Genomic DNA, 12,180 nt, shown 5'->3' on the forward strand with positions numbered 1-12,180 from the left:
TGGGATAATGAGTGATGGGGGAGCGGTTATCTCGACCTTGGACCAGCTCTCAAATGCAGACCGGCTCAGTATCCCACAAGAAGCCCTGATTATGGTACCTCCTGAAAGCAAGGGGATAGGCAGCATTAGGTCGTTGAGAGAACTGCACACAATTACATTATTTATCACAGTTCTCAGTGTGAAGTGTGTTGCTGGAAAAGCACAGTAGGTCAGGCAGCTTCTGAGGAGCAGGAGAATCGATGTTTCGGGCAAGGGCTTATGCCCGAAACGTCGATTCTCCTGCTCTGCGGATGCTGCCTGACCTGCTGTCCTTTTCCAGCACCACACTTTCGACTCTGATCTCCAGCATCTGCAGTCCTCACTTTCTCCTAGCTCTCAGTGTGAGCCTTATACACTCCTTCAGAAGGAACAGGTGTGATCAATATTCATGTTCACTTAACCATGGAGAGTGACTGTTGGGTCTATCCAAAGCCAATGCAAAATCATGTAATTCAATGAAGAAGGTCTCTCAGTGCAGTGAATGGTATCCCCTTCCTCTGAGCCAGGGGATTCAGATTCAAATCTCACTCCAGGCAATCACTGGTCCAGGAAGGTGTGTTGGAATGTTGCAAAACAGGGAGATCATCAAGTTTTAACCCTATTACATGCTAGAAAGTGAGGGAATCGGCCACAGGATGGGAAGAAATTGGAGTCTCTAATAGCTGTCTCTCCAAGCTACAATATACACGACACAAAAGTGTCTGTCACCATTAGCTGGAGCACGAGGATGAATGAGATTGGTGCTAACACACTGAGTTTAAATCCTATTCTGGCTGTATTTGGGACGTGCCCCATTGTAATATGAAGCCATCCTCAGATGGCTAGCTGGAGAAGGGATTACAATTGCGTTGATATTGCTGAGCATTAGAAGCCTTTGTGCTGACAGAAACAACATTGATTCACCGTCCAATTGTTTCTGGGGTGCTGCACCTTGGAAGGGAAACTCCTCCATGCTGGACGAAAATACCCTTTCAGTCCACAGTCACTGTTTCCCAAATTTATCAGGGGTTTCACTCCACCGACCCTTAGGTTCTTTCAATTTTGTGTCCTCTGTTTCCTCAGGGACAACTCTCCCTCATTTACTCTTTAAAAATGTGTCGCCATTTTGAACGCCTGATTTACATTTCCCCATTGTCTTCCCTGTTTCAAACCTCAGGTTTTCTGAGATCCTCTGAAGAAGAGTCACCGGGCTCGAAACGTTGACTCTGATTTCTCTTCACAGACACTGCCAGAACTGCTAAGCTTTTCCAGCCATTTCTGTTTTTGTGTCCATTTCTCTGACCGTCCCATATCATTGACGTCCTGCACAATATTCTGGTAAATGTAATGGGTTGCAGTGGCTCAAGAAGGCAGGTCATAATCACCTTCTCACTGCAATTAAAAGTGGGCATTTGGTACTTGTACTGAAGCCCATATCCCAAAAATAGATTTTTTAAAATTTCACGCTAATTAGTGAATTTCACGCTAATTAGACACAAATCTTTGGGCCTTTCTTGCTGCAGTGTTAAGTAGGTTAAAATGGGTACTGCAGGTGCTGGAGATTCGGGCTTTTGCCCGAAACATCGATTTTCCTACTCCTTGGATGCTGCCTGACCCGCTTTTCCAACACTCCTCTAATCTTGACTGCTGCAGTGTTAAACCGATTCATCTTCCTTGATTGCACTGCACCCTTTGGTAGTAATGGACTGGGAACTGCAGATGCTCCTGGCACTGAGAGTGGGTTGATGGGTTGAAAGACCTGGAAGCTGCTTAATAAAAATAAAAACAAATACCCCAAAACATCCACCAAGTCAGGAAACTGTTTCACCAACTCTATGATTATCAACCCTTCTAACTCACTCCACAGTTTCTCCATGACCCACTCTGTCCTGTTGTTTCTATTATGATTGCCGATGTTTAGAATTCACTGAGTTTTATGGTAAAGCTGTTTTCAACTATGATTTACAGATCATTCCACCCATAAGCTTCAAACCTCAATAACACCATCATCTGTTTTTCTTCTGTCCTGTTTTCCTCTCTCAACATTTTGCCTTTTGCATTTTGTTCCACTCATGTATTTCTGGAACATTACATTGTCATTCTGTTCCAGTGGTTTGGGATGCGGCCTGCATCACAGTTGACCAACCAAGCCTTGGCACAATTCATTTTTACATATTTTAGAAGACAGAAAAATAAATTCTTCCTCTTAATGTTCATTCTTGGGACAAGGGCATTGCTGGCTGGGCCAAGCTTTATTGACAGTCCCTAGAGTCGTACAGCCATCGAGCCCAGACAAAGACCCTTCAGACTAACCATTCCGTGCTGACCACAATCCCAAACTAAACTAGTCCCACTTGCCTGCTTTTGGCCCATATCCACTCAAACATTTCCTGTTCATGTACTTATCCAAATGTCTTGTAACTGTACCCGCATCTCTGGAAGTTCATTCCACACCCGAAACCACTCCCTATGTAAAGATGTTGCCCCTTCTGTCTTTTTGAAATCTTTCTCCTCCCATCTTGAAAATATGCTCTTTTGTCTTGAAATCTCCAACCCTTGGAAAAGGGCACCTGCCATTCATCTTACCTATACCCCTCATGATTTTATAAATGTCTATAGGGTCACCCCTCCACCTCATATGCTCCAGTGAAAACGGTTCCAGCCTACAGTGAGGTGGTAGTGGTGGTGCGCTGCCTTTTTGAACCACTGCAGTCCATGTGCTAGACCACTATCTGTTATGGAGGGAATTCCAGGATTATGGCCAGCAACACTGAAGGAACGGCGATAATTTCCAAGTCAGGATGCTGAGTGGTTTGTAGGGAACTTGCAGGTGTATCTGCTGCCTTTGACCTTTTAGATGGAAGTTGTCATGGGTTTGGAAGCTGCTGTGTTAGGAGCTTCGGTGAATTTCTGCACATGGTACACATTGCTACGCAGTGCATCCATGATAGAGGGAACGGATGTTTGTGGATGTGATGCCAATCAAGCAGGCTGCTTTGTCCTGGATGACATTGAGTTTCATGAGTGTTGTTGGAGCTGCCCCCATCCAGGCAAGTGCGGAGTATTCCATCACACTCCTGGCTTGTACCTTGTAGATGGTGGACAGGCTTTGGGGAGTCAAGAGGTGAGTTACTTACCATAGTATTCCTAGCCTCTGATCTGTTCTTGTAGTCACTGTAGTTATATGGCCAGTCCAATTCAGTTTCGGGTCAATGGTAACCCCAAGATGGTTAACAGTGAGGGATTCAGTGATGGTCATTGCCTGGTATTTGTATGATGTGAACGTTATTTGCCACTTGTCAGCCCAAGTCTGGATATAGTCCAGATCTTGTTGCATTTGATCATAGACAGTTTCGGTATCTGAGAAGTCGTGATTGATGCTGAACACTCATCATCAGGGAATCATCAGGGAACTTCCCCACTTCTGACCTTATGATGGAGTGAACGGCATTGATGAAGCAGCTGAAGATGGTTGAGTATAGGACCCTACCCTGAGGAACTCCTGCAGAGATGACTAGAACTTAGATGACTGACCTTCAACAACCACAACCACCTTCCTATGTGTCTCGTATGACTCCAATTAGGGGAGAGTTTTCCCATTAATGCATGCTATTTCCTATCTTGCTCAGGCTCCTTGCTGCCACACTTAGTTGAATGTAGTCTTGTTCAGGACAATCACTCCCACTTCTCCTCTCTCTGTATTCAAACTGAGATTGTAATGAGGTCAACAGTTGAGTGGCCCTGACAGAACCCAAACTGGCCGTCACTGAGCTGGGCAAGTGCTGTTTGATAAAAACTAATAATAATTCCTTCCAATATTTTACGATAATAGACCTTGGATTGATGAAGCCTTAATTGACCGAATTGGATTTGTCCTGTTTGTGTACGGGACATACCTAGACAATTAGATTCCCTCCAGTGTGGAAACAGGCCCTTCGGCCCAACCAGTCCACACCAACCCTCTGAAGAGTAACCCACCCAGACCCATTTCTTTGTAACTAGTGCACCTAACACTATGGGAAATTTAGAATGGCCAATTCACCTGACTGGGATATCTTTGAACTGTGAGAGGAAACCACACCACCTGGTGGAAACCCATGCAGACACATGGAGAATGTGCAAACTCCACACAGGCAGTTGCTCAAGGCTGGAATTGAACCTGGGTCCCTGATGCTGTGAGGCAGTAGTGCCAACCACTGAGCCACCGTGCCACCCCAACCACCATGCTGCCCCAATTTTCCGCATTGTCAGGTAGATGCCAGTGTTGTAACTGTACTGCAAGAGCTTGGCTAGGGGAGAGGTATGTTCTGGAGCACATGTTTTCAGTACTATTGCTGAAACCTAACAGGGGGCACAGTCTTCACAGTATCCAGTACCGTTAGCCGTTTCTTGAATTCACGTGGAGTGAATCGAATTGGCTTAAGATTGACAACTGTGTTCCAATGTGTAATATAATATATTAATGTTCATTCTCTGTGCAAACCACAGCCCAGTTGATCTTCACTTCATTCCATCTGCTCGTTCTCACAGCCCTTTCCTTCTCAAGTTTATGTAGCTTCCCTTTCAAGGCATCGTTACCTTTCACCTCAAGTGTTCCTGCTGAGGAGTCATTTTGTTGCGCAGCGGATAATATCACTATCAGAAGTTTCGGGTTTGAGTCCCACTCTGGGACTTGATAGCCAAGGAAGGTACGCTTGTACCCTGGCCAAGACCAACAGCGTGTAAAGAATTTCTGGTGTGCCTAAAGCAGGCAGTGACAGTGGGATGGGTCACCTAGTTGCATGCGTTATGTGGAACGCCACTCCTCAAATTATATGCTACAGCAGCTTATTCCGGGAAGAAAATAAAAGCTTATGGAAACATAGATGGCACTTGTTTTGACTGCCAGCTACATCAATAAGATAGAGAAGACTGCAGTCATGCTACACTCTAACAGTTCTCTCGGCAACTTCCTCTTGAATTTCCTACTGAATTTACTGGTACACTCAATTTGATTTCCCCAAAAATGAAAATATTTTGTCAACATCTACCATCTCAAACCTGTCCCTAATTTTAAAAACTTTTTCATCTCTCATCTGTCTCTCTTCTGAGAAAAGAGAACAAAGCTGTTCAGAATTTCCTGAAATTGGAAACCTTACAGAGTCAGCCTCCAGGATTCTCAATTTCAGTACTATCCATCACCTCATACCAGCAGGTACAAAACCTCAACAATGGTCCGTATTGTGGCTCAGTGGTTAGTACTGCTGCCTCACAGCACCAGGAACTCAGGTTTGATTCCACCCTCGGGTGACTGTCTGTGTGCAGTTTGCACATTAGAACATAGAACATAAAACATAGAAGAATACAGCGCAGTACAGGCTCTTCGGCCCTCGATGTTGCGCCGATCCAAGCCCACCTAACCTACATTAGCCCACTATCCTCCATATGCCTATCCAATGCCCGCTTAAATGCCCATAATGAGGGAGAGTCCACCACTGCTACTGGCAGGGCATTCCATGAACTCACGACTCGCTGAGTAAAGAACCTACCCCTAACATCTGTCCTATAACTACCCCCCCCCCTAAACTGCACACAATATTCCAGATGCGGCCGTACCAGAGTCTTATACAACTGCATCATGACCTCAGGACTCCGGAACTCAATTCCTCTACCGATAAAAGCCAGTACGCCATATGCCTTCCTCACCGCACTATTTACCTGGGTGGCAACTTTCAGAGATCTGTGTACATGGACACCAAGATCCCTCTGCTCATCCACACTACCAAGTATCCGGCCATTAGCCCCGTACCCCATCTTTTTGTTATTCTTCCCAAAGTGAATCACCTCGCACTTAGCTACATTGAATTCCATCTGCCACCTTTCTGCCCAGCTCTGCAGCTTCTCTATATCCTGCTGTAACCTGCCACATGCTTCCTCACTGTCAACAACTCCTCCGACTTTTGTGTCATCCGCAAACTTGCTCACCCAACGTTCTAACCCCTCTTCCAGGTCATTTATAAAAATGACAAACAGCAATGGTCCCAAAACAGATCCTTGCGGAACACCGCTAGTGACGGCACTCCATGAAGAAACTTTGCCATCAACTACTACCTTCTGTCTTCTTCCATCCAGCCAATTCCTAATCCAAACCTCCAACTCACCCTCAGTGCCATACCTCCGTATTTTCTGCAGTTGTCTACCATGGGGAACCTTATCAAACGCCTTACTAAAATCCATATATACCACATCTACCGCTTTACCCTCGTCCACCTCCTTAGTCACCTTCTCAAAGAATTCAATAAGGTTTGTGAGGCACGACCTGCCCTTCACAAAACCATGCTGACTATCCTTGATCACATTATTCCTATCCAGATGTTCATAAATCCTATCCCTTACAATTCTCTCTAAGATTTTGCCCACAACATTCTCCCTGTTTCTGCGTGGGTTTGCTCCGGGTGCTCTCTGGTTTCCTCCCACACTCCAAAGATGTGCAGGTTAGGTGGATTGGCCATGCTAAATTGCTTGTAGTGCTCAGGGATATGCAGGCTAGGTGGGTTAGCCGTGGAGAATGCAGGATTACAGGGATAGGGTAGGGGGTACGTCTGGGTGGGATGCTTTTCAGAGGGTCAGTGTGGACTTGGCACACTGTAGGGATTCAGGGATAACACCTCCATGTCAATTGCTGCAATTTCATTTCATCACCCAGCTAGCTGACTAATCTTGATTCACCTTGACAAATCTCTGCTGGCGCCCTGCGAACGATGAATGAATCAATGCATCCTAATGCAATGTCATCACCACTAATCATCCAACAGGTATAGTGACAGATGCCTGAACAATGCCATGAGATGACAGACTAACCCACCACTCACTCGTTATCGCCCAGTGAGATTGTGCAATCCCTTCATTGCAATTTGATCATCCTGTTCCCCCTGTAAGGTATGCTCTCAGTCTTTATCCTGTCAAACTCCTGAAGACCTGACCTGTCAGCCCCTGTTCCTCCAACAAAAATGCAAAACACTGTGAGTGCTGAAAGTCAGCAACATGCAGAGAAATTGATGTCAAAGCTCAGCATGTCTGACAGCATCCGTAAATAAGTTAAGGTTTCAGGTTTCAGAGAAGAAGTTTTAAGTAAGGCAATTTCTGTCTTTCGCTCTTTCTCCAACGACTGTGTAATCTTTCCTGACTGTGTAACCTGATAACAAGACTCTGTTGTCATTAAAGTGTGAATGCCAGTTCTCTAGAAACTGGTGAGAAACGTCGAGGCTGATTATATTTCTGTGGATGGCACTTTAAAACGTTAAACAACACACAACGCCAAGTTACAGTCCAACAGGTTTATTTGGAAACACTAGCTTTCAAGGTGGCTCACAGTCATAGGGCACCTCACACCTTAAATGCATAATCTGGGCTGACAGGAAATCATTCCCAACGAAGGGCTTTTGCCCGAAACATCGACTCTCCTGCTCCTCGGATGCTGCCTGACTTGCTGTGCTTTTCCAGCACCACACTCTCGACTCTAATCTCCAGCATCTGCAGTCCTCACTTTCACCGACCAATTGTTCAAGTTCCCTTGAGGCAGTAACTTTTAAAATGTTCTGTGATTTACATATGAAAGAACTGAAACCAATATGTTCACTCTAAAAGATGAGAAACTTAACAAACAATCCAGATCTTTTTCAACGTATAATTTCAATAATATCACACTGTAAACTTTTGCTATAAATTCTATGTCTTACGATCTTATACTCCGTAACCACCTGATGAAGGAGCAGCGCTCTGAAAACTAGTGCTTCCAAATAAACATATTGGACTATAACCTGTTGTTGTGTGATTTTTAACTGAGGAAAGAGACATCTACAATGACAGTGCCAGTATCACCTGGGACAAAAACCTTTACAATGACAGATATGGATCACCAGGAGGAGAGAATTCACAAAAGAGAATGACAGGGAGAAATAGATAGTGTAAATAGATACAGATGCTAGAGATAGTGATTAATGAGAGCCAAAGATCAAATGATGCTGATTAAACCATAGGCACACAGATCAGCATGGAGAGAGAAAAACAGATGGAGATAGATTAAATAAAGGTATAGAAGAAAATAAAGAGCTAGTCTTGTTGGTCCAGTGCTTTCTCTCCACAGATGCTGCCAATCCTGCAGAGTTTCTCCAGCAATTTCTGTTTTTGTTTCTGATTTCCAGCATCCACATTTCTTTGTTTTTAGAAATAAAAACAAACAGCTTTTCTGTCCGTCCCGGGTGCATTGAGGGCGATAATGGGAGCAAATGGCTGGAGATATAGATTGACAGAGAGATGCAGAGCTCAGTGAAAGAGTTGGAATAATGCAAGTCCCAAGCCCCAGGCTGCCCCAGAACTGGGGACAAAATAGGCCGGCGACACTGGAGAGTATTCAGCGATATAATTTAAATCCCCTCCCTCACTGAGTGCTCACAGTTTACACACACCCACCACAAACGCACAGGCAGACACACAATGCCCTCCCCATGGAAATGGGGTCAGGAGCCCCTACTTACCCCTCAGATTCAGTTTGAGTCGGGGTAAGGTACTGGATGAGGCGCTGCTGAGGAGGAGCGAGAGGAAGAGACGGAGCAGAGACATGTCTGGCTCTGGATTCTGTGTTAAGTTCCTGACAGACTGAGCACTCTTCAGCTCCCCCCTTCCCTTTCAGTCTGAGCTGCACCCCCTGCAGTGGGAGGGACTATAGTGGGTGTGAGGAAATGTCTCTGTACTGCAGTTATACTGAGACACTGTAATCATGTAGAGATCCGATTACAGTCACTGGTTAAATATCTAACATTACCAAACAGAAATACTTCATCAATGCGATGCTCCTCATATTGGCGTGTAAAATGATGACTTTAAAAATTCATCCATGGGAAGTGAGCGCGGCTGGCTGGACCAGTTCTTGTTTCTATCCCCTAGTTACTCTGGAGAAGGTGTAGATGGGTTATATTCTGGAACCAATTAGTATACAGTACAGTATTTACTATAGAGACACACTGTGCTGTTAGAGAGAGTATTCCAGGACTTAGACACGAAAGGAACAGCGATTTACTTCCAAAATAGGATGTTGGGAAGGGAACCTGCAGGGAGTGTGGTAGGTGCTGCCTTATTCTCCAACATGGTAGAACTCATAGGTTTGGAAGGTGTTGTCTGAGGAGCCTTGATGAATTTCTGCAGTGCATCAGTGGTGGGCACTGCTACTGCTCAGCTTTGCCTGTGGTGAATATTTAAGGCAGGGAATGGGGCGCTGGTCAAGAAGACTGATTTATCCTGATTTGGAGATGCCGGTGTTGGACTGGGGTGGACAAAGTTAAAAATCACACAACACCAGGTTATAGTCCAACAGGCCTAATTGGAAGCACTAGCTTTCGGAGCTACTCCTTTATCAGGTGGTGGTTGTCCTGGGTGGTGTCACGCTTCTTGAATATTAATGAAGCACATAATATTCCATCACCTGAATCGTATCTTGAATGGGGGATCTAATATAAGGGGAGTGGATCTTAATGTGTACTGTTAGATGCTGAAGGTTTTTGCCTGTAGCTAGAGACTAATTACTTGTAAAAACAAAGGCACTCTCGTTCGATACCAAAACCATGTCTGTGCCTTCTGTTGACTAGGTTCTGAAGATCAGCTAAATTGGGGAAATTATTGCGTACTTTTGAAAATCTTTAACTTTTCAGTGAATCTGGGAAATAACAGAACTTGATTTCCAGGGCATTTCCCTTCTTAGATATGATAGCCTTTATTTAGTTTCCAGATTGTCTTATTGAATGTTTTAATTCAACTGACTGCTGTCAGGGGAATTTGAACTTGAGCCCCCAGATCATTCGGCTGTGACTTTTAGTGATATTATTACATCGTTACCATTTGGCCCCCTTAATCTGTATACTGTATATTTAGAGCAGAAATTGCTTTTGTACCACTCAAAAAGGGATCTGAAATAAAACATTACATTCCAGAACACAATTTAGTGAAAAGGAGAATCAGAAAATACATTGTCAAAGAAAAGGCATACAATGACTGGCTCTGTTTTCCCCAGCTCAGAAATGACTAGGGACAATCACTGTTCTACTCATGATCAGTGAACACGAGGGTCAGTCAGTTGTGTCCCATGTGATATCCTTCTCAGTAACCAGTTCTTGATTTCTCTCCTCACGGTAACATTGGGAGAATGTGAGGCCAGAGAATATATGGACCATCTTGCAGCGTGGCACTGCCCGCAGATGGGCAAAGGTCAGACTCACCCGCCCAGAATTTGGGAGAGCCGTCCACAGGTTAAAGAAGCCAGCAATCACTGAGTCTGATGCTACCTTCACTCTGTGATCACTCTCAGACCCGGAGAGTAGCTGTGGCTAAATGTGCAGCACAGTGGCAGAATAAGGTGCCGACTCAGAGACGTCATCTGCCTCTGTACTAAGTACCTGCGACATGTTAAAGATGGAGCTGAGTATTCTTCATGCCAGTGGATGAGAATAAGCATCTCTAATCCTCCAATCAAAGATAGTGATGACGCTCGGAGCAATTAAGATTACAAGGAAGTTCCATGAATATCTTAGATTAGATTAGATTACTTACAGTGTGGAAACAGGCCCTTCGGCCCAACAAGTCCACACCGACCCGCCGAAGCGCACCCACCCAGACCCATTCCCCTACATTTACCCCTGCACCTAACACGACGGGCAATTTAGCATGGCCAATTCACCTGACCTGCACACTTTTGGCCTGTGGGAGGAAACCGGAACAGCCAGAGGAAACCCACACAGACACGGGGAGAATGTGCAAACTCCACACAGTCAGTCGCCTGAGGTGGGAATTGAACCCAGGTCTCTGGTGCTGTGAGGCAGCAGTGCTAACATCCTTAATTTTGATAGAGCCAAGAATCTGAGTGCAAGAATTGTGGCTTACTTCATGTTCTCGTGAATCTCAGTCAAAGTCATTGAGGGTGAGGTTTTGTGGTATTGTCACTGGACGAGTAATACAGAACCCCGGGCTAATGTTCTGGGATCAAAAACAGAAATTGCTGGACCAGCTCAGCAGGTCTGACAGCATCTGTGGAGAGAGGTCAGAGTTAGTGTTTCGGGTCACTGAAGGTTTACTGGACATTAACTCTGATTTCTCTCCACAGATGCTGCCAGACCTGCTGAGCTTTTCCAACAATTTCTGTTTTTGTTTCTGATTCACAGCATCAGCATTTCTTTAGGTTTTTATTTAATGCTCTGGGAACATGAGTTCAGATGGTGAAATTTGTACCATTATGGGAAAAATACTCGTCTAATGCTGACCATGAAACCACTGTTGATTATCTTAAAGGAAAACCATCCATTTCACTAATGTCCTCTTGGAAAGGAAATCTGTCATCTTTGCCTGGTCTGGCCTACATGTGACTGCAAAATCCACAGCAATGTGATTGACTCTTAACCACCCTCTGAAATGGCTGAACAAGGCACTCAGTCCATGGATAATTAATGCTGCCTTAGTGAACAATACCCACATCCCAGGAACAAACAAAATGAAAACCCTCAAACACGGCCAATCAATTTAATTCTGAAAGTATTATTGCTGATTTTGTTGATGGCACAGAGAAAGGTAGGAAAGAAAGTTGTAAGTTATAACTAGGAAGATATAAGGAGTCAGCAAAGGAATATAAATAGGTTAAAAGAGTGGGCACACTCTTTGTCAAATGGAGTACAATATGGATTCTATCAGTAAGTGCGGCGCTGGAAAAGCACAGCCGGTCAGGGCTGACATTCCTGATAAAGGGGTTATGCTTGAAACGTGGATTCTCCTGCTCCTCGGATGCTGCCTGACCTGCTGTGCTTTTCCAGCACCACACTCTCGACTCTGATCTCCAGCACCTGCAGTCCTCACTTTCTCCTACAATATGAACTCGTCCACCTTGGCATGAAGCCTGAAAAAGCAGCACAGTTTCTCAGATGCAGAGAGAGAGATACAGAACTCTGAGGAACAAAGGTATCTGGCTGTCCCGCTACATGAGTCACAAAGGGTTAGGATTCAGGTACAGCAGATGGTTTCTTGGAAGATGTACACTTTAGAAAAATTGATTTCAAGTTTTCTTGGAGCTAAAAGAGAGCATTGTAATTTCACTCTGATGCTGAAGTTTCTTGAACAAGGCTTTCTCAAAATCATGTCATGATT

The 12,180-nt window shown here is 44.7% G+C and overlaps 1 long non-coding RNA gene across 1 annotated transcript; it reads right to left on the bottom strand.

Annotated features, from left to right (window-relative positions):
• Positions 1–4,971: 4,971 nt before the first annotated feature.
• Positions 4,972–8,968, bottom strand: LOC122542662. Its single transcript, XR_006309851.1, has 3 exons — positions 8,535–8,968; positions 8,239–8,240; positions 4,972–4,982 (listed from the first exon to the last, which is right to left on the bottom strand). It is a non-coding gene; the product is annotated as an uncharacterized LOC122542662 (long non-coding RNA).
• Positions 8,969–12,180: the final 3,212 nt, after the last annotated feature.

The sequence above is a fragment of the Chiloscyllium plagiosum genome, chromosome 40, assembly GCF_004010195.1.
Source record: "Chiloscyllium plagiosum isolate BGI_BamShark_2017 chromosome 40, ASM401019v2, whole genome shotgun sequence".
NCBI lineage: Eukaryota > Metazoa > Chordata > Chondrichthyes > Orectolobiformes > Hemiscylliidae > Chiloscyllium > Chiloscyllium plagiosum.